The sequence below is a fragment of the Zootoca vivipara genome, chromosome 1 (genome assembly GCF_963506605.1).
Source record: "Zootoca vivipara chromosome 1, rZooViv1.1, whole genome shotgun sequence".
Classification (NCBI taxonomy): Eukaryota; Metazoa; Chordata; class Lepidosauria; order Squamata; family Lacertidae; genus Zootoca; species Zootoca vivipara.
In genome coordinates this window covers 68,550,921-68,573,201 of record NC_083276.1, presented here as the reverse complement: position 1 = coordinate 68,573,201, position 22,281 = coordinate 68,550,921, and the positions used below count along the sequence as shown (strand labels likewise).

At 41.8% G+C, this 22,281-nt stretch overlaps 1 protein-coding gene across 7 annotated transcripts in view; it reads right to left on the bottom strand.

Moving 5' to 3' along the window:
- Window positions 1-22,281, bottom strand: part of DENND2B (DENN domain containing 2B) — a 139,438-nt gene that overhangs the window by 101,889 nt on the left and 15,268 nt on the right. For 3 of the 7 annotated variants that reach the window (XM_035119663.2, XM_060275820.1, XM_035119627.2), the window contains exon 1: window positions 4,900-5,269. The gene's annotated coding sequence lies outside the window, so the exon portion shown is untranslated. The other 4 variants (XM_035119670.2, XM_035119635.2, XM_035119654.2 and 1 more) reach the window with 3 other exon arrangements.

The window sequence follows — 22,281 nt, the reverse complement described above, 5'->3', positions numbered from 1 at the left end:
CAAAGTGGGTGTCTGTTCATTACCTAACAGGTACAATTTTTATTTTTGATGTGGCTGTAAAAATATTATGATTTAGTAGTGGTTTCGATTTCCCACTAGTAAGGTTATACATACAGATGTAAATTGCATTTAGTATGAGCTCACTTTAAATGGGCATATGGAAATTATATTGAAGAAATATTGAAATTCTGCTTCGTGCTATTTTCCTAGATAAGCTGTGGGAACTGCAAGAAATCCAATGCAGGAAATACTATTCCATCAAATAGAAAAGCACATAAATAGATAGGATGTCCAGTCCAAACCACTGCACTGTGGAAGGATTTTCCATACCTAAACATCTTTAAGAGGCTAATCCATGGACTACAATCATACAGTCTGTGATTATACAAACTACACATAACAAAGACAGACTAGGAGTAAGGGAGGTGAATCATGCCAAAAACTGAGGGAAAGCATTTCGTAAAACAAATTTGGATGACATCCTTGCATCCTTGTATCTGATGCAGTTTGTTGCACTGTGGACCTTAGTTTACAGGTTTCAGTAGATTTTTTAAGTAAAGCTAATTCTGCATTGGATCATCAACCAATGAAACCTTAATATGCGTGTCAATTGGCCCCTTTATGAATAAATGGCAGTGCACCTGTGGAGTCCAACAAAAACAAATTTTCTTAGCAATTCAGTTCCAGCCTGCTCCACCAGCATCCTGCCTACATTGGTGGCCTTTGATTGATTGATTTCCACCTTCCATGCTTATTCTAGTTTAATTCAGGGGAGGGGGGGAATCCTTTATGGGAATAGAACTTTAATGAAAAGATATGTCAGACATCCCAACTATACAGTCTAAGTTAGGAAAGCTCTCCAAAACATGCTACCCCATAATTTTACGCCTCCTTCAAGCAACTCCTGCAGCCCAGCTGGTGCCAAACCTAATGCTCTGCTTTCCTTTAGACCACATCAGGAAAGCCAAGAGGGGTGTGGTCTTGTTGTTTGGACAGCCCAGGACCTCCATACACACTGCCTGGGCTTATGCCCTGGGGAGGTCACTTTGCTGCTGCTAACACAGTGGTTTGACATCACCCAGTGGCAGATCTTGGGTCTCAAATTTCAGCAACACTCAGCGTGATGCCAAAATTAGGCATCCCTCTGCCTCTCAACTTCCATTCTACACCATAGTTGCTGCAACCCCCTTGGTGCCCCCAAGGCTCCACACCCAGTGTGACCAAAATCCTGTACCCCTAAATCTACCTCTACTTCACCCCCAGAGTCACACTGTCTCTTGAAACAGACAGGGGCCAACAATGATAATTTTGTCATGTATAGTCCGCACTGAAAATGCCAGCAGGGAGGATAAGGGCTGTGTTGAAATCATGTGTCGTCATACAATATGCATATAAACCAGGCTTCTTCAACCTCGGCTCTCCAGATGTTTTTGGCCTACAACTCCCATGATCCCTAGCTAGCAGGACCAGTGGTGAGGGATGATGGGAATTGTAGTCTCAACACATCTGGAGGGCCGAGGTTGAGGAGGCCTGATATAAACATTAAGAATATGTACATCGCTCATGATCCCCTGCCCCCAGAAAAACAAGCAACCTGAGCTGACACTTCCAAAATGTTGCCATATGAGAACAAGATGTAGGCAGCAGTATCTGGAAGGCTGCATCCCCATCCAGGGGCGTTGCGAGGCACCGTGACACCCGGGGCGGCAAATTGCCATGCCCCAGGGTGGGTGCGGTGTCGCTACGTAACGATGCATGCGTTGTTATGTGGCAGGGTATCGCCGCTCCCCTCCCCCGCGTGCCTCCAAAGCCACGCACCTCGCTCCAGCTACATACACACACACACACACACACATATGTATATATACACACACACACACACACACACACACACACACACACACACAAGAAAGCCGCAGGCGCTCTGGCCCATTCGGCCGGCGCGCCTGCAGCTTTCTTTTGTATTTTTTTTCCTCTGAGGCTGCCGTGCAAAGGTGAGGGGTGGGGCCGCGGCCCCGAGTGACACCCCCTCCAGGGTGGGGCCCGGGGTGTACCGCCCCCCGCTTGCTCCAAGATTGTGACCAGCCACTTTTAACTACCGTATATTCCGGCATTTAAGACGACTGGGCGTATGAGATGACCCCCAACTTTTCCAGTTAAAATATAGAGTTTGGGATATACTCGCCGTATAAGAAATATGACCCGGCATATAAGACGACCCCCAACTTTTGAGAAGATTTCCCTGGGTTAAAAAGTAGTCTCATACGCAGGAATATACAGTATGTTTCCTCACTGTAAAGAAACCCTCCTGGGAGAAACGTGTCACAAACATTAGCAAAATATTGATAGGAGTTTGAGCGTGGTGCTAAATCTATACATGTTCAGGATTAGACTTAAAAGGAAGTGATTGTGGAGCATTTCCACCATATGAGGAAGACTTTATTACCTTGCTCTTCCTTGTCGTGCAGCCTACAACTCAAAACACTGACATCAAAACCTGCACTTTCAGTTAATTAAAGCTCTGATTTTATATTTTGAAGAGAAAAAGGAACTATTTATCTTTGAGGAGAAAAATAACTAAATGTAGTGCAACAGGACACAGCCTCACCCTAGGCAATGATAAACCACTGTGTAAATATTACATATGGTAACATTTTGTTCCTGTCTCCTGAATTTAACTCTGGATTGATCCGATAAGGAAACCCGAGGTTTTGTTCTTAACTTTTCTGAAAGGTGTTTTAAAGCATGCGGGGAGGAGCTGTAATGGGGTGGGGTTGGGGGAGAAGGGAGACAAATACTATCCTTCTTCTGCAGTATCTTTGTTATTTTCGCTCCGTCCATGTTTTCCTTCTTGTAGTCATACCCAGCACAAAGAGGAAATAAGCCATCAGCAGCATGTCTGAACCATGCTAGCAGGCGCACTGAAGCCAATCAGAAGTGTCTTTCATTGTGTAATGGAACACAAAAGACACTCTGTTTGAGAAACTCGGGAAGAAAGCTAAAAGCTTGTGACCTAGTCTCCCAGTCAAAAACTGCAACCGTGGCTAACAAAGGCTAGAAATCCATAGAAGACACCCAAGTGAGCAAACCTTAAAATCTGTGCACAGGATTTATCGACTGTCCTATACCCTGACTAACCCACCCAAATTCCATATTATCAGAGCTTCAGTTATCCAAAATTCACCCCATCCCCATATTCTGTATATGGAACATTTGGAGCCTGAAACCAGCATGTTTCTACCTATCCTGCTGGACGTTGACTGCTGAATGTATTAAGTTTGGATTAACTTGAAATTTTCAACGACCCACCTCTGCAAATATAAAAGGGGAAGGGCTTAGTAGACCAGGGCTCCCACCCTTTCAGTGTTTCACTGGCAGAAAGTTCATACTTCCCAAGAGAAATGGCAGAAGAGAAGAAATCCGGGGAATAGGTCAGAGGAAAACAGGAATCTTATACTGATTCAGACCACTGGTCCATCTAGCTCAGTGTTGTCTACACTGAGAGTGTCTCTCTCCAAGGTTTCAGACAAGAACCTTCTGCAGATGTTCTGTAACTAGCTAAGGCCCTTCCAGTGGTCATTTCTATACATTGTCTAGAAGCTGAACACTGGGACCCTGACCTAAGCTGAACTCCCTAGAATGAGTTACAGGTAGGTAGCCGTGTTGGTCTGAGTCGAAGCAAAATAAAAAAATTCCTTCAGTAGCACCTTAGTTGGCCTTAGTTGGTCTTTAAGGTGCTACTGAAGGATTTTTTTTATTTCCCTAGAATGAATAGTAGTAAAACTCTCTGATTCTCATCATCAATCCAGTATATTTTGGCCATGTATTAGCAGAGTCTTCGCAACACTTGATTTTATTAGACAGGCATTAAAATATTACCTACTTTTCACCAAAGGCACCAGTTATAAAGCACAGTTTGAGGCATTTCATTTATTTTAAGCCTTTACTTGCACATCTAAAATGAAATGTTTTGGGGGGAGGGTCGTGGGTTTTGTTTTATTTTTGCTTCTGCCTACATCTGCACCCAGTTGGAATTTACCATAAAAGGTGTTTTAAATGCACAGAGCCCAGAAATAACCAAGAATTCAAAGGAAGTACTCTCATTAAAAAGACCAGAGCAGGTTTGATAAATAATAAATAAACTTTACTTGATTTTTCAGAAATGCACGTTTAAAACAGCATTGTTTCCTTAACAATGTTTAACCATCGTTTCTATTTAACCACCTTTATTTAAAACCCTTTATCCGCAACATGCACGCAATACAACTTCTCCTGCAACAAGTTGATATTAAAAAAAATGCCTCTCCTAAGTTGAGTGGTGCTGCTGAATGTCACATTGCTGGAGAAGTGAACTCGCTAGCAAAGCAGCTGCAGTCAGCAAATAAGGAAACCTTCCTTCCTTTTAATTCTTTAAATCCTAAGCACAGGCTTGATTTCTTTTGCCCCATCTATTTCTTCATTTAATTCCATCACCAGGAAAAATTAAGCAGCCACTCAGAAGCCAAGAACCCAAACATCAAAATAAGAATTACCTTCAATGCAATCACCATCATTGCGGTGGATTTGGACCCAACTGCCATATGCGGGTCTCGATAAACTTTCCTGAAAGTCTCTCTCTCTCTCATGTTGGAATACTTCACACAGAGAAAAAGTAGTAATCCTAGTACAAGATTCAACAACTTTTTACAGGCAAAAAGGGTGGGCAGTGGGTGAAATTCACCATTTCCTCCCTCTTTGCTTAACAAAATCCAACTGCTAGGGCATGACATCACTCCTCAGAGCCTGGGATTCCAAACATACGCTGACATGCAGCTCCAGAAACGAAAAGAAAAATTAAAAGGGAGGGAGGGGAAGAGAAAGAGGCAGAGAGACAAAAAGAGAGAGGAAAGTTTTCATTACCTGACACTTGCAGCACTTCCCCTTCCACGCCATTCTCAATTTTTGTATTTCCCAGACCCAAAAAACTTTGCCCTATTAGCTGAGGCACTGGACAAACGAGCGACGTTCGGAGTCTAATACCTGCTGTGCTTCCCACAGCTCCTTCTCATGACCTTTCACAGCACAGATCTCAGCCAAAATGATTGCAGGGAGAGTACACAGACTGGCTGGGTCAGTTGTCATGGTGATCATTCTCACCCTTTCTCTCTCACACACGCTCACTCTCCCTCCCTTCACACACACACACACACACAGAGTGTCACAATTCTGGAAGACATCCATGAAACAGCATGCCTTTTCATCCAGTTTTTTTTCCACCCCTCGAGCATTTTGCCCCTCCCACCACCGTTGCTCTCACCAAGCCGGCCCCCAGAAGCTTCAAATTGATTATTGCTGCTTCAAAAAAGATAATGCCTTTTCAGTCAGTGACGTCGAGTTTAAGGTACTTTCCACTCAGCTAAGGGTTGCAGAGACAGGTTGGGTTACAAAATCTTTCTGCAATAATTAAAAAAAACACACAGAGGCCTGCCACTGCCTGAGGTGGGGTATGTGTGTGAGAGAGACGGAAAGGTGGGGGCCATTTGACATTACAGATTTGATATCTCTAGCTCAGAGATCAAACTGAAATACAATAGCAAGGATTGGAAAATCACTCTTCAGACAGCTAAATGGCTTACCTTGTTGCTCAACCCAGCACTTTGTGAAAATGCTTAATTTTTGTAGATATTCATTGTCCCCAAACAGGGCATCCTGTATTCTTTCATCCTTCTGTAGTTAAGAAGAAAAATATAGATATGAGTTAGGAATGAAACAGGATTGTGAAATGAGAAAGAGAGATTGCCATTTCTCCCAAAAGTTTCCTTGCTTCCAGGGCATACCACTCATTGCAGTAGAAATGCTACCCACATTCCACACAAGTTAACCATCTATTCGCCTTTCCAGTACCTGGTTATGTTGAGCATTTGTCAACAAAATTACTGTAGTGTGACTTGGGTATGCATGACAAGGCAAAAAGCTGTCATCTTTTGTCACTGGGAAATAGTTCTTTAGAAACAAGCAAAAGTTCTTTTTGATACTTTTTGCTACAGCTTCTGAGTGAATCTCCTGGTTTTTTCCAACCTTCCCATGTGCTTAAACTTTTCCACCTTGCTTACTGTTTGCGCTTTAAATGTACTTTAAAAGTATGGAATCTTTTCATCTTGCTTACTGTTTGCTCGACACAATGTTATTATTAATAATGAAATTTAAATCAATTTACACTGCACAACTAAATTCACAACAGAGAAATACACAACACACATAAAATCAGATGCAAACTGGCAACTGTATGCTTCAGTGCTTAAAAATGAATAAAATGAACAGTTTTTTTAAAAAATAAAATAAAATAAATGCCAGTTTCAAAGTTACGGAAATTAAATAGAAAATTCTAATTATGAATGCGTAAGTGTGACAAATGCCAGAATGCACAGGATTATTTTCTACATCAGCCACAAATCTAAATTCATTTACCTTTATCACAGTTCTGTGTGAGAAGTATCTTAACATTAAAAAAATGAATGGTTTATGCTTTGTAGACTATAAAATAATTTCCTATGTAAACTTTTTCCCATTTCAAAACTTTTTAAAGTGATGCCCACTTTGATGTCTAGCAGTTAGGCACCATGGCAACGCTGGATAAAATACTTGGAAGAAAATAATATTGTTTCTCTTTTTAAGCTTATTGCTATGGAAACAAAAAGGACCCTTTTCAAATCTCATTGAACTCAATGAGAACTTTGACAAGAATTTAAATGGGAGCAAAAGCAAGCCCAGGCCTTTTAAACTTCAAAATAGGGCCTTGGAGACTTCCTTCTTTGGAAAGTTAATTAAAGACAGTCAGTGAAGATTTTAAAAGCTCCATATAAAGGCTCAGAAAATCTGAACGGTTCCCGTTTCTCCTATGTGAGCAACATATGCAACGCTCCCCCTAGTGGGAATGACCATGTATTGCAGAAACCAAGTCCTTTAAAAATATATTTTCTTATGGAAGCCCGCATACACTACCCAGCATGTTTATTTTAATACAAAATATTACAACTCCCGTAGAACCTTTCTTATCGGTTTCTATTTAATCTGCATCTTTTCTAGGGAAAGACTGTAATATAATTTAGGGAGAGGGTTTGACTCAGGGGTAGAGAATCTGCTTTGCTTGTAGAAAGTCCCAGATTCATTCCCTGTCATCTCCAGGTAAGACTGATAATGACTCCCTGGAGTGACACTGCCAGTCAGAATAGACAATATTAAGGTAGATCATGGGTAGGCAAACTAAGGCCCCGGGGGATCCGGCCCAATCACCTTCTAAATCCGGCGATTTTACATGAGTAGAATATATGCTTTTATTTAAAATGCATCTCTGGGTTATTTGTGGGGCATTTATTCCCCCCAAAAAAATTATAGTCTGGCCCCCCACAAGGTCTGAGGGACAGTGGACCAGCCCCCTGCTGAAAATGTTTGCTGACCCCTGATAGATGGACCAATGGTCTGACTCTCTATAAGGCACCCGACTGTGTTTCTGTGGCTCAGAACTTAATCTCATGCCGTGACACTAATGGAACTAAAACATTGCTTCTTCCTATATTACTCACAAATCTGGATTTTCAAATACTTCCATTAATAACGTAAACACAGAATAACCCAAACCTCAGTACACTTCTAAAGCCAGGCAAGCCACAGCCAAAGGATCGCATCAGGATCACAAGTACCGGCCAGGGAATAAGATTATTCCAAGAACATAAAAAGATGGCAGCGGGATTAGGCCAAAGGCCCATTTAATCCAGCACTCTGTTTTCACAGTGTCCACCCAGACGCCCATGAGAAGCCTAGAAGCAGGAACATATCCTCCAACATGCCCCAGAGGAAAACCGGGACGTGCGTCTTTCGGGGCCACAATCTCCCAAGAGCCAGGTGATATATATTGATTTCTATGTATTAATAACTGTGCATTAATGTAAAGTTTTATATGTAATTCTGTATTTTTGTGATGTTTTATTTAAGTTGACAGTTGTTGCTTAATTTTTAATATATTAAGCGGCATGGAAATGAAATAACCATGTGGCACAGACATGTACACCCCAGTCACCTCCAAGAAAAGGAACTGCCGTGCTGACTCCGGCCACCAGATCAACCTGCTTGTGAGCATCAAACAGAAAGAACATGGGAAGGCAATGCTTAGAGCAAGAGTCAGGGCTGGCTCTAGGTAGACCCCCGGTGGCGCGGTGAGCCAGGGCGCCGGGCCGGTAGGGCAGGGCACCGCGCGACAAACCATGCTGCGCCCTGCGGGGGCGCCGGAGTGATCTCCGCCCCTCAGCGCCAGGGCGGCCGACCTGCTCGAGACTGCCCTGGCAAGAGTGCTAAACCTTTGGGTTTACTGATGTTGTTAGACTACAGCACCCATCATCCCTGACTATTGGCCAGGTTGGCTGGGAGAGGTAGTCCAGAATATCTGGAGGGAACCACATTAGTGGAGACTGATGCAGAGAAACAACGGTGGACTGAACGGTAGTGGATTAGGAGTAAGAGATATATTTAAGTGTAGAAGGTTGTAGGAATGCATTCCAGACAGGTGACAGATACCAATTTAGTGCTTGCCTCTCTCACAAATAAGCAAAAGCTTTGCACGGAGAAATTGCTTTTCAAAATAGACTATTTCCCATGGTTGTCTCCTCCAGATACATCATGGAAATGCTACAGGCTGCCAGGTTGGATGTCCAATAAGATATCACCCTGTTTATTTACACAGGATGATCTTACATGGTAGCACTGCAGTCACTTTGAACTGAAAATGCAATGCAGACCTATGGCATTTTTTTGCGGCCCCTTTCGAGATTATGTTCTAAATGTTCTAAATGTGAGCTAGGAACTTTACACAACCTGTGGTGACTGAGCAGATCATTATCTTCAAAAGCTCATTAGGCAGCAGGCAGTAGAAGCAAAATGTCAGGCCGCTTTTTCTCTGAAAAACCATCTCTTTTCTGCAGGGTACCTCAAGTTCTTAAGATTCTTTTATTCTGCACAAGCCTCAAGCTGCGTAGTCATGTATGTTATTGTGAACTGCAGGGATCTGACATAAATAACTCTGCAACCATGAATTCAAACAAAAGTTTCCCTTCAAATATGCAATAAGAATTACAGTTCCCAAGTGAAATAGGAATCCCTGTGGCAATAGGTTAATGAGACTATGGAAGCACTAAAACTAGAGATGGTTTTAAGGCCCAAACTACACATGATATAAGTCATGTATTTAAACAAGCATGCTTAATCTGGCCATTTTTAGTTTGGAGAAAAAAGGAGCCATGGGTCCCTGACATGGTCCCAATAATCTGAGTTGAAAACAACTCACTATGGCTTGTTCAACCCCAGAAGTACTGTTTACTGCAAACAGCATCTTCAGCCAATGGCAGCCAAGCAGGGCTTGATTTTTATGAGAAAACTGATGTTCTAGATTGGGGTCTTTTCTACAACAAAGTTTGAGATGAAGGAAGGAGGCAAAGTATATTTGCTATTGTTGTGCCTCTTGCATATAATCGTGACTTATTAATAGAAACGGTGCAGCTGCTTGAACAACTTTAGGGTGCGCACTGTGGAAAATTCTGGAGTGAACATCCAGTGCTTCTTCAGTCTAGGCCCAATAGAGAAAATGCTGCCTCCAGAAAAGGGGTTTATCCATTATATTAAGGATCAAGGTCATTGATGTTGCTGTTGCTGTCTCCCCGTATACTGAATAGCTACAGCAACTTCACCAACCTGGTGCCCTCCAGCTTTTCCATTGACTGGGGCTGATAGGGGTTGTAGATCAAAATATCTAGAGGATACCAGGTTGGCGAAGGCTGAGCTGGAGTCTGAAAAGGAAGAAAATGCACATTCTCTCCTTCTCTTGTTCTCTGGAATATCATAGAGCAGGCATCCCCAAACTTCGGCCCTCCAGATGTTTTGGACTACAATTCCCATCTTCCCCAACCACTGGTCCTTTTAGCTAGGGATCATGGGAGTTGTAGTCCAAAACATCTGGAGGGCCGCAGTTTGGGGGTGCCTGTCATAGAGCAAAGAAGCTTAGTGAGTATCAGGCATAGGTGATTGTGCTAAAGGTTAACTAAAAATTAGCCCAACTTTGTGCAAAACTGCAAGCAAATTCAAAACATTTATTCATGCAGTTCTGCATCTAATTAGTATTGTGTTGTGTTTCATTTATTTTATTCTCCCTTCACTTCCTGCTTAGAGCTTATGACCAGGGATTTAACAATTAACCTGGCACAATTTTGTCTACTGTTGTGGTACTTTAGAGATGGCCAAGAGCTAGAGGTGCCAGAAATCTCAGACAAATCCTGTTCAGGCAGACATTTGCCCAGAGAAAAGTTGAGAGGTGTTAAGACCACTCATCTCACAAAGTACGTTCAGATCAAGTCTGCATAAATACAATGAAGTCTGAGCTTGAAACGGTAGAGCATGCACTGTAAATTATGCATTGTCTGTTGTCTGTGTATGCACATCATTGAAATTTCTCTCTTTCTCTCTCAGTAACAAAGTATTTTGCACAAGAAGTATCCAACAGCCTTGAATCACAGCCATTAACTATTAATCCAAATAGTTAAATATTCACCTAAAATACTGTGCAGTACAAATCTATGTACTGTATATAAGTCCCATTAGTTTCAAAGGGACTAACTCCCAAGAAAGCACACATAAGGTTACAGGCTTGCTAGCAGTGTGGATGAGTAATGCTACTAAACCAAGTCATCTTTAATTGGTAAAACCATTTTAGGAACAAGGATGAATTTTGCCAAATGCTGTAGATGAAGCATTTGGAAATCAAACCATCATGACATTGTCCTGTGCAAACCTCATTGAAATGGAGCCTGAATGGGAGATATTCACACTGAGTTGTGGCTCTGACATCTTGATCTTAAAAGGCACTGAAAATAACATAGCAGAACTACTCAGTGTTCTACTCAGAGAGAACTACTCTCAGTTCTACTCAGAGAGAACTACTCTCTGAGTAGAACTGAGTAGAACTGTTCTACTCAGAGAGAACTACTCTCAGAGAGAACTACTCAGTGCCTGGCGTGCTATGGTCCATGGGGTCACGAAGAGTCGGACACGACTAAACGACTAAACAACAACAACTACTCAAATCAATTAATCAATCATTTTACATACAGAAATCATTTTCTACTCAGAGTTCCAGACACTCCTCTAAAGGATATAGTGAATAGATAGGTCTTCCCCAACCTGCTCCCCTACAGATGTTTTGTGCTGTGCTATCTGGGGCTGATGGGAGTTGTAGTCCAAAATGTCTAAAAGGCACTAGGTTGGGGAAGGCTATTTACAAGGCTAAAATGAAAGAAACACCAGTGGCCAAGCTATATACTACGCATGTTGCACAGGTAGTAGTAGGTAGTGTGTGGTTCATGGACAAGAGTGGAAGGAACTCATGGGTTCCTATAAAGCATAGAGCATGGGCAGACAAACTAAGGCCCGGGGGCCAGATCTGGCCCAATCGCCTTCTAAATTCGGCCCGTGGACAGCCTGGGAATCAGCAAGTTTTTACATGTGTCCTTTTATTTAAAAAGCATCTCTGGGTTATTTTTGGGACATAGGAATTAGTTCATTTCCCCCAAAAAAACATATTCCTGCCCCCCACAAAGTCTGAGGGACAGTGGAGTGGCCCCCTGCTGAAAAGGTTTGCTGAACCCTGGCATAGAGTAAGCCCTGCAGTCCTGCCCCATTGTCCACTAAAACACCAAAACACAAGACTAAAACACCAAAACACAAGAAGAGGAGAATGGCTACATTTGAGAACTTGCATACAGTGGTACCTTGGGTTAAGTACTCAATCCGTTCCAGGGTGCTATTCGCACCCCAAAAAGTACTTAATCCGAGCAGCGTTTTAGCGCATGCGCAAAGCGCCGATAAGAGTGCTTCTGCACACGCACAAAGCGCGCAGAACGCTTCTGCGCATGCACACACAGCGGAACCCGAAAGTAAACACTTCTGGGTCCGCCGAGTACGCAAGCCGAAAGTACGCAACCCGCAGCGTACTCAACCTGAGGTATGACTGTACGCGGCACTCTCTCATACCTTGAAATGAGTCACCCGATGCATCTGCCCAAAAGATTGACAGCTGCTGCTTGAACATGATATGTGGCACACTGCTGTATGTAGCTTTCATAAGTTTGTAACTACTGTATGCAAAATAACATCAAATTGAGGAAAAGATGCTATTTTTTATATTAAAAAAAATCAGGAATCAGGTCCTGTCATTCCAATACTACACACATATTGGGTGAGATCCAATGTAGCACAAGCAGGTGTCCTTTCACCAGGCTTCTGCATCTTCTCTCCCTACAACCCCTACACTGCACATCCCCAAAATCTGATCCAGAGAGTTGGGAGACCTTCCATAAAAATATGGGGGGGGAGGGTTTCAAGGAGGGAGTAGAAAAACCTGAAGCCTCATTGCACAAGTGGACTTCCACATTTTTGGATGTCACACATTTGCATGTATGCGAGTCGTATCAATTTCACTGGAATTCCCAGGCAAGTGTGGTTAGCTAAGACCTGACCAAATAGACACATAAAGTGCCAGTCCATTTCTGTGCACAATTCATTGACCAGAGTAAAGGCCTTTTCAGTTGCAGTACCTCATGGGACCCTTCCTTGTGATTCCTTTTATAGTATTCACTTGAGCTTTTTAATTATCTTAACCCTGTTTTAAGCTCCGCTAAAATGTTAAGCACTTCTTTTACTCTGCTCCTTTGATTGTTACAAATTGTTTTACATTGTGCTTTGAGGTATTATTGATTTTCTTGCCTCCCCATCCTGGGGAGTGGAAACAGCAACAGGCCAGCTGCAAGTGATTTAAATATACATCTCAAGGATGGAGTCACATGAGAAATAGATGGACCATGTGATTAATTTCAGGCATCACTTGACTTTTTCAGACAAGAGCCCAAGTAAAGCTGCCATTGAGAAGAGTAGTTGCTGTACCATTTTGTTGTGATAGCAAAAATGACACAAATATGCTTTGGAAACCAAATTGTGTGAAGCAGCCATTACATCAAATGGGGCTTTCATGTCATCAGAAATTGCTTCAGACACAAGCTATTGCAGTGGAAGCATATCATGTACATTTCACAGAGACCCAGTTTATATGTTGCTCGTGTGGCATACTCAGCTTTCTTCTGGCAGAATCCCACGCAACTCTAGTTTTGTTGTTTTTTGTTTTGTTTTATTTATACTTTTCAGATTTACACATTTCCTTAATTTTACAATAATTTTAACATTTCAAAACTTGACTTCCTTCCCCCTCTTTCTGCAGTTCCCTAAAGTTATCTTTTTTAATATCTTCTGCATATCCAAATCCATTTAATTTGCTCATTTGTTTATCTACTTTCACAGTTCCTGTGAAACTGTAGGTTATTACAATAATCCATCCATGTAACTCTAGTTTAATATTTTAATATTTGCATCACATGGAAAAGACACAGCACATGAGAAATTGCCACATTAGAACTACCACCTCCCAGGAATGTGCAGCACAGATATGTGAAATGACACTGAAACCAGATTATTATTTTATTTAAACATTAATGGAACAGTGTGGGATTTAGCCAAGGGGAATGATATATAGTTATATACCATACTGCCCTGTTATTGAAATGTTGATTGATTGATTGATTGATTGTGCTTTCATAACTGAAAAAATCTTCAAAAATGTACGTTTTCTCAAATATATGCACCACTCTCCAGTAATATCATCAAGTGACCACACACTGTGTGTTATTCAACCCCAAGCAGTTTATTATGGCATAAACTTTATTTTGCAGCAACTCATTTCATCAGGTGAATGAAGTAATTTAAAAAGTATAATGGAAGATGGCTAAGAGGTTATATACATTTTTGCATGTATCCTTTCATTGAGCATGGATAGCTCAGCTGGTTAGAGCATGGTGCTGATAACATCAAGGTTTCAGGTACAATCCCTGTATGGAACAGCTGCATAGTCCTACATTGCAGGGGGTTGGACTAGATGATCCTCATAGTCCCTTACAACTCTACAATTCTATGATTTTATGTTACAGCTGCCATGTACCCCAGCCACTCAAGTTTTAAGAATTTTTAAGCTTCAGACATACACAAAAAGTAGTTCAATATCATGTATCTCAGGATCATTTCTATCACACGGAAAGAGTTGTCCTCACTCTGTCTACACATGCACAACTATACTGAAATGCAACCATTTTACTTCTATCTGCTTAATGAATGACATGCTTTAATGAGTAATAGTACATGCACTATGAAGCACAATGTATCTGTTAACAACAAAGTGTTCAATCCGGAGCACAAAGCAGATGACTCATGGGCTGTAAGTCTAGTCATTGAAAAATGTGGCAGAATTAAGTTGTTTGTAAAGGTCTGCCCATTCCCTGAAAATTTATATCTGCTTTCTAAATAATCTGTTCCTGCTAAAGGTGTGTGTGTGTGTGTGTGTGTGTGTGTGTGTGTGTGTATTTGCCACCCATTAACCCAAGCTATATTTTAATCCATTAACACAAATTCAAGCTCTATGTAAAGGATTGGGTGGCCGATTAAAATGTTTAAATTATTTTTTTCTTTATATTATTAAGGGAAATGGTTAAAGAAACTTCCCTAGTTTATAGCACTTCGAAACATACAAACCCTTTGAGCCATTAGCAAATCTAAGTTCTAGTCAGGAATGTATCTCAGAGGAGATCTTCCATCTAGGCTGCTCCAAAAATACAGTGTGCCTGCGGTTTATTTTCTCCTGCATATTTAAAGGAGATTTTACTTTCACGATGCACTCAAGGGAAATTCGGTTCCCAAAAAATCACTCAGACATCCAAATTCAATACAACGACAATGATTCCAAGAAATGCAGTTTCAAAACGAAATGTTCCGGTGTGTGAAAATCTGAAGCAAACATTACAAAATGTCAGGAAAGAGCGAGGGGAAATATAAATTTCTCCAACCTTTCCTCAGGTATGACAATGGGGCTTTTGCCCTGAGCTCATCACTGATTCACATGTGGGTGTACAACAATCTACACTTGACTCCCCTTCACTTGTTCACAGAAGAGAAGGACCACCCAACTAGTCCCAGCCCCCCCCCCCATTACATTGCCTGGCTCCACCTCCAGCATCAAGTCAGCTGTCCATGTGCTAGCATAGTCCTCTGTAGTGCAGAAGTCTACACACAAGCAGCCCAATCTCATGGGAGCTTTCACATTAACAATTCAGTAGACTTCTGCATATTACCAAAGTGACAAGGCCAGGCAGCATGCTATGAGTACAGCCCACACTCTGTGGTAATTGTGCGATGCCCCCTTCATGCAAGTAACATGGGAATGGGACTTAAATCGCTGGCAGCTGAACGAGTGAAGTGATTTAATTCAAAAGCACTCCTGTTAAAATTATGTGTGGGGATATGGAAATTCGGTATCATCACTTACTACAGTTATAAAGCATGTGTGACTTTGCCCTAAGATGTTCAGCAAAGCTTTGCTAAGATCCAGTCATAGAAAATGTCTGAGAAGCCAAGGCCAAATGTTTAAAACTGTCTTAGTTTTATACAGTGCTATTTTTCTAGAAAAAGAGGAGCCAGAACTCACTATGAACGCCTCCCTTGTTCTCTTATAATGGCAATGGCGCCCACCTGAGAGATACTGGAACTGAGCTCTGGGGAGTTCCAGCTGGGGAAAAAGCCTTAGTTTTATAGCAATATCAGAGGACAAAACCGGTCCTTCCTGCTCTGCACAGTATCATTTGAAAAGAGCAAGAAGAGTCTCACCAAAGTTTCATGAATAATGACAGATGCCAATGTGTAACAATATCAACTTTATACTTTTGTCCAATATTAGTGTGTTATTTATTTTCATGTTCACTGCATTCATTAAAGGATTAAAAAGGCCAACAGCAACACATTAAAATGGATGGTAAGGTAAAGGGACCCCTGACCATTAGGTCCAGTCGTGACCGACTCTGGGGTTGCGGCACTCATCTTGTGTTATTGGCCGAGGGAGCCAGCATACAGCTTCCAGGTCATGTGGCCAGCATGACAAAGCTGCTTCTGGCGAACCAGAGCAGCACACGGAAACGCCGTTTATTTACCTTCCCGCTTGGAGTGGTACCTATTTATCTACTTGCACTTTGACATGCTTTAGAACTGCTAGGTTGGCAGGAGCAGGGACCGAGCAATGGGAGCTCACCCTGTCGCAGGGATTCGAACCACCGACCTTCTGATCGGCAAGCCCTAGGCTCAGTGGTTTAACCCACAGCACCACCTGTGTCCCTGAAAATGGATGGTACATGACAATAATTATGGTTTCCCAGTTGCCTTGAGTAAAGTGGAGGCAACTTCACACAGAAAGCTCAGAGTTTCAAACAACAGGCTTGTAAAGTGTGGAACTCAGTCACACATACATAAATACCTGTGTTCACATGTTGTGTTCACATGTTGCAGACTCCTAATTAATCCAGAATTGTGAGGCATGTGAGCATGGAATATTTAAAAACATGCATTATGCCCACATGTTTCCTTTGATGTGGGAAACACTAGTGAACACACAGCAATTGGATCTGTCCTGTAAAAGTGGGGACTCGCTTCGAGGAGACGCAAGCATGACTCCTTAGGCATGCCTGTTTGCCAATAGCATTGGCAGTCATGCTACAGTCCAGTGTAAGACCAGTGTCCATAATGGAGCCCTGAGTTGCTGTTTTAGTTTGATTCTAACTGAGTTGTTTTTTCAGAAATTGTTGAAGAGCAAGTCTGTAGGCACCAACCACTACATTCAGAATGAAATAAAAATTCCTTCTCCCTTCCATAAAATGTACTTCCCTCCCCTTCCCAGACAAATCCCATAAGGCATGTGCAATTCTGCCTGCTCGGAAATTCTCGTCTGTTATTGAAATCAGTTCAGCGACAAACAATCCAACTCTTGATGGTTTTGTTCCTGCTGCCAAGTGTCTGCAAGACACCCAACCTCAGACCTTGGGGGGGACATCCCAAGACACTTGTTTATTTACAGAATGACTTGTTGGCAGTCTCACTCCCTCTCAGAAGGCCTCAGCTCAGCTCACATGAATAGGCAGAAGTCACCTTCAACATTTTCCCATTTTCCCATGAAGTGGAGCGGGGAGGAATAAATCAATTGTGTACTCATTAAAAACAGAATCACAGTAATGGCACCTATTATATAGACTATGACAAGGATTATATTAAACTACTCCTCATGCCATAGGAAACTGTGAGACACATGCTGATTACAGTCGAAAAGGTCAGCAAAGCAGTACATGACTATGGATCCCTCTGTACATGACAGGATCTCCCAACACATAGATCCTAACTCTTGAGCTCCAGTTCTGCCATGAATAAGAGAACCCGACAAGAATCTCCTTTTGAGATGCGATCTATTTCTTCTACTCATTGTAACTGTACTAAGAATTCACAAAAGGCAGATGCAGTGCACGCACACACAACTATGAATACATTCCTTCTTGAACACATAGTTTCCTTTGACTGTTTCCTCCCCTATTTACACTTGCCTGCAATGAATTTTGTGCTCATTTGCACTGAGAGAACTTTGCAGGGGTCTGCACATTATTTGTCTGTGCCAAAGCAATTCTTAACATGATTGAGCACTCTTGGCATCAGCAATGCGGACTACTGGAAACTGTAGCCTTAACAACTTCCCCAATTGCTATAGAGTACGTAATGAGGGTTCAGTGGACCTTAGCACCCCTCCTCTCTGGCCTCTAATTCTTCGTTGCTCAGGTCACAACACTCTCCCATAACTGGATTCCAGTTCTGGTCTCCATCAGCAGTCACAGTTAGTGTTGGAAGAGCAGTCATTAGTAAAACAGATCTGCCATGCCAACTTTGAGACATAAGCTTTCATCAGGATCTGAAAACAATCTGTTCATGGAGTACAACATTCCCGCTTTCTGCATGCATAACATTCTTAAGAAGGCCTTAAGAGCCAACAAGCATGTGACTGACTTGTCAATGCAATTTGATGGTGACTTATGATAAACCAGTAGCACAATGAGCTCCCTATAACATTCAAACAGAATCAGACTTTCAGCTTTAAAAAATCCCAAGCCACTTATATTAACTACATGGCCCTGGGAGTAAGCACGTTTATTGATTTTGATTTCTTTCTCATTCTGTACCACCGAACTCAATAGGACTTACTTCTGAGTAGCGAAGTATAGGATAATGCTGAAATTTTGGCATGGCTCAGGAGAGAGAGAGTTGTCCATGCTCGTGCCTGGCTGAAAACCACAATCACTTTCTTTAAGATTCTACTGTTCACTTCTAGACCAGCTGTGCATTAATTTAGTGTTAAGATAGTGTTCTCCAGAGGCATTCTGTAGTACCCCTACAACTGTCTACACTTTCTGAAAGTTCTTATGAATAAATAAACTGGGTGTATTTACACCTTATAATAATTCAATTGTGCAGCTCAATATCTCAAGGACTGCCTCTCCACACATGAAGCCACCCGGACCCTGCATTCACCATGTGAGGCCCTTTTCTGTGCATCCCCTCAAATGGAGGTGTGGAGGATGGTGATATGAAACAGGCATTCTCAGAGGTAGCTCCATTTCTGGACTGCTCTCCCCAATGAGACATGCCTGGTGCCATCACCTGTTCTGGGCAACAGGTGAAATATTTTTATTCACCCAGGCCTTTGGAGCCTAACTCTTCATATTTTTAGTAGGGTGGGGGTTGAGCTGGATTAGCTCTTTTATGCATATTACTGCATTTTATGTTGCTTCTACTTTTTTATACCTGTTTCCAGTGTTTGTAAGTTGCTTGAGGTTTTTAAAAGTGATTATTATTATTAATAATAGTGAGATATCCTGACCGTTCCCTTTAGGATATTCACTATGAATTAATGGAGTGTGATTGGGAAGAGAGTACATTTAACTTCAGCAAGGAGCCATGTTGCACGGGAAAGTTGGAAAGGATCACTTAGAGCAGGATGGTATTTTACAGTCTTTAAAGAGCTGGGCTCATGATTTCTCTAGAGGTTAAATTCCAGGAGGAGAAAATTCTCTTTGGGCTCAGCAAGAGGGCTTGAAACTTCTTCAATTAACCTAAATCAGCAACAGATGGGGTGAACAGGAAGCACGTCCCATTCCAACAGAGAAGCTAACCATTTAACTGAGATAGTGTGGCACTCAGACATACTCCATTCTCCCTTGAAAGGGACCAAGGGCAACCCAGTGAACTTTATTAAGTGAATGTCAAAGCAGCCTTGGAGCATGGATTTGGGTTTAAAACAAAATTCAAATTCTTCAGTTACATTTTCTCAAAACAAATGACCACCAAATCAGGGACAGGAAACCTATGACCCTACCGGTGTCACTGGGCTACAATTCCCATTGTCGCTAACTGTTGGCCTTGTTGGTTGGAACTAATGGGAGTTTGAATCCAACCATGTCTGGAGGGCCCTATGGGGTTCCCCACTATTGATACAAATACTCATCACTGAGTAGAGCAAGGAAGGTGGCAAGGGTAAGATCACAGTGAGACACAGCATGCCCAGACTAGTAAAACATAGGACTGGTTGGTTGACACAGAGTAATGTTCTTCTCTGTAGTGTGTAGGACGCAACCTGCAATCAGGTCCATATTTAGCAAACCAGATGTTTTTAGCACCCTTCACATATTAATCACATTACTAGGGTTCCATGCAATGATTGGGGTTGTGGGATAAATTTGGTTCAATTCACATTTAAAGGCAAGCGTACTGAATTTGCATTTTCAAAATAACGTGAACTGAAATACAGTCATCCTTCAATATTTGCACTTCTCCAAATTTTGCAGTGCAGTTCTCCAGCTGATTCGTGTGTACAAAAAAAATACATAGGCAAGGGTAAAGTGTGCATGACAATGCATATATTAGTGAAAATAACATCCAGAAATCCATTATATTGTTATGAGATTGGGGGGGGGGGGGTTGAGGTTGTATGCCAAGACCCTTCGCATTACTGGATCCAGCAAGTGTTAAAACTTAAGCAAGGATTCAACTTCCTAGGATAGCCACCAATTAATTTGACATCGACAGTTCAAAAAACAGCTGTCAGAAATGTCAAAGACAAATATAGCCCATGGGGGGTTAAAATACCTCGGGATAAACTTAATAGCTGATCTCAATCAATTAAACTGAAGAAATTAAAAGCCTTTGCTCAAAATGGTAAATAAACAACTGTCAGAATGGAAGTGAACAAGCCTTAGCTGGATAGGTTGTAGAATCATAGAATCATAGAGTTGGAAGAGACCACAAGGGCCATCCAGTCCAACCCCCTGCCAAGCAGGAAACACCATCAAAGCATTCTTGACATATGCCTGTCAAGCCTCTGCTTAAAGACCTCCAAAGAAGGAGACTCCACCACACTCCTTGGTAACAAATTCCACTGTCAAACAGCTCTTACTGCCAGGAAGTTCTTCCTAATGTTTAGGTGGAATCTTCTTTCTTGTAGTTTGAATCCATTGCTCTGTGTCCGCTTCTCTGGAGCAGCAGAAAACAACCTTTCTCCCTCCTCTATATGACATCCTTTTATATATTTGAACATGGCTATCATATCACCCCTTAACCTTCTCTTCTCCAGCCTAAACAGACCCAGCTCCCTAAGCCGTTCCTCATAAGGCATCGTTTCCAGGCCTTTGACCATTTTGGTTGCCCTCTTCTGGACACGTTCCAGCTTGTCAGTATCCTTCTTGAACTGTGGTGCCCAGAACTGGACACAGTATTGCAGCTATAAAAATGTCAATTCTGTCAAAATTCTCTTTCCTGTTTCAGGTTTTACCAACATACATCTCTCCTGCTACGCTTTAAAAATGGCAAAACAAATTAATCTCCTTTATCTCATTAGGAAAAAGACCCAGACTCAGTCAAAAAAATCTTATTTAGACATAGGAATAAAAGGGGGCTAGGAATGCCCAGTCTTGAATTATGCTATGCAGCTTTCCAAATTAAATCATTGATACCACTCATTTAAGGCAATGTAGATGGGTACAGATAGAAAGTACCCACACAAGACCATCTGGCTCAGAGTGGGTAGGACCCTGCTTGCCCTGGGCCACAGACAGATGGACAGACTTTCAGACATCAGGTTGAAGTTTCTCTCTCCCTTTGTTTGTTTTTTCAGTTTTTTAGTGTACTGTCTCTTCCTCCAACACCCCAATATTCTAACAAACACTACTGTATTTGGGAGCAATTTCTACTAAAATACAATGAGCAGAAAGACAGAAGGGAACAGAAAAAGAATCTATCAAGGTTTGTTTTTCCAAGGGAACTCTGTTCCTGGTTAAGTGTAGAGTCATCTTCCCTTTCTACTTTCCTCCTTTGCCATCCCATCCTCTTAAGTTCAGCAAGGTGGTAGATGTGTCACTAAAAATCATTCACGTGCTTAAAATTGAAAGTGCTCCTTCACAGCAATACTCTCAGCAATGTCACAGCCCACGGACTGCAACAGCATCATGGATACAGTGGCAAGTTCCACATGAAATCCAGGATGGGATCTTAATGATTTTGCCCTCTGAGAAGCAGCTTTCTGGATAAATGGAGGATTAATCTGAAGTGTTTATCTCAGAATTGCAGTCTCATGTGCTTAAAGGAAGGATAATTATCCAGAGCCTGGCAGTGTATCCTGGAAAATATTAACAGTGGAACAAATCTTCACTCTTATTTCACGTCACTAACTGCTACTAAGCATCTGGAGCAAAACTATCAGTAGGTCAGGTTTCTCAATGGCAAAAGCAGAAAGACTAGGAAGATAGGGCTACTAATTTTCCCCAGACTACTTTTATTGGCCTGTTTATTACCCACTTTCTCTCCCTCTCTCCCAGAAACATTTTGCGGTATACAGCATTTTTCCTCCTGGTAAAATGTTGTGCATTTATGAGTCCTGGGGTTTGGATTTCATTTTCCTGTATTAAAAGCAGTGTGCATAAAGAAAGGACAGAATATTATCTATATCCCATTTACCAAAAACCCACCATCATTTAGATGCTACCCCACATTTCCCATATAAATTCGCAAAGCTTGAACTCAGGGGAGGTAAAGAGCAGGATAACAGGAGAAGGAAAAGGATTTATGTACACATGCACAAATGCAAACACGCGGCCACTTATTTCCTCTGTATCCTAAACATTTGAGACAGGGGAACTTGCCATTAAAACTTACTTATTGCCCCCCACATTTTTTAATCTTGCAGCTTTTCTTCAAGCGATCCTGCTGCTTTCTCATTCTATTTCTGCTTCTGTTTTGTCTCCTTAAGAT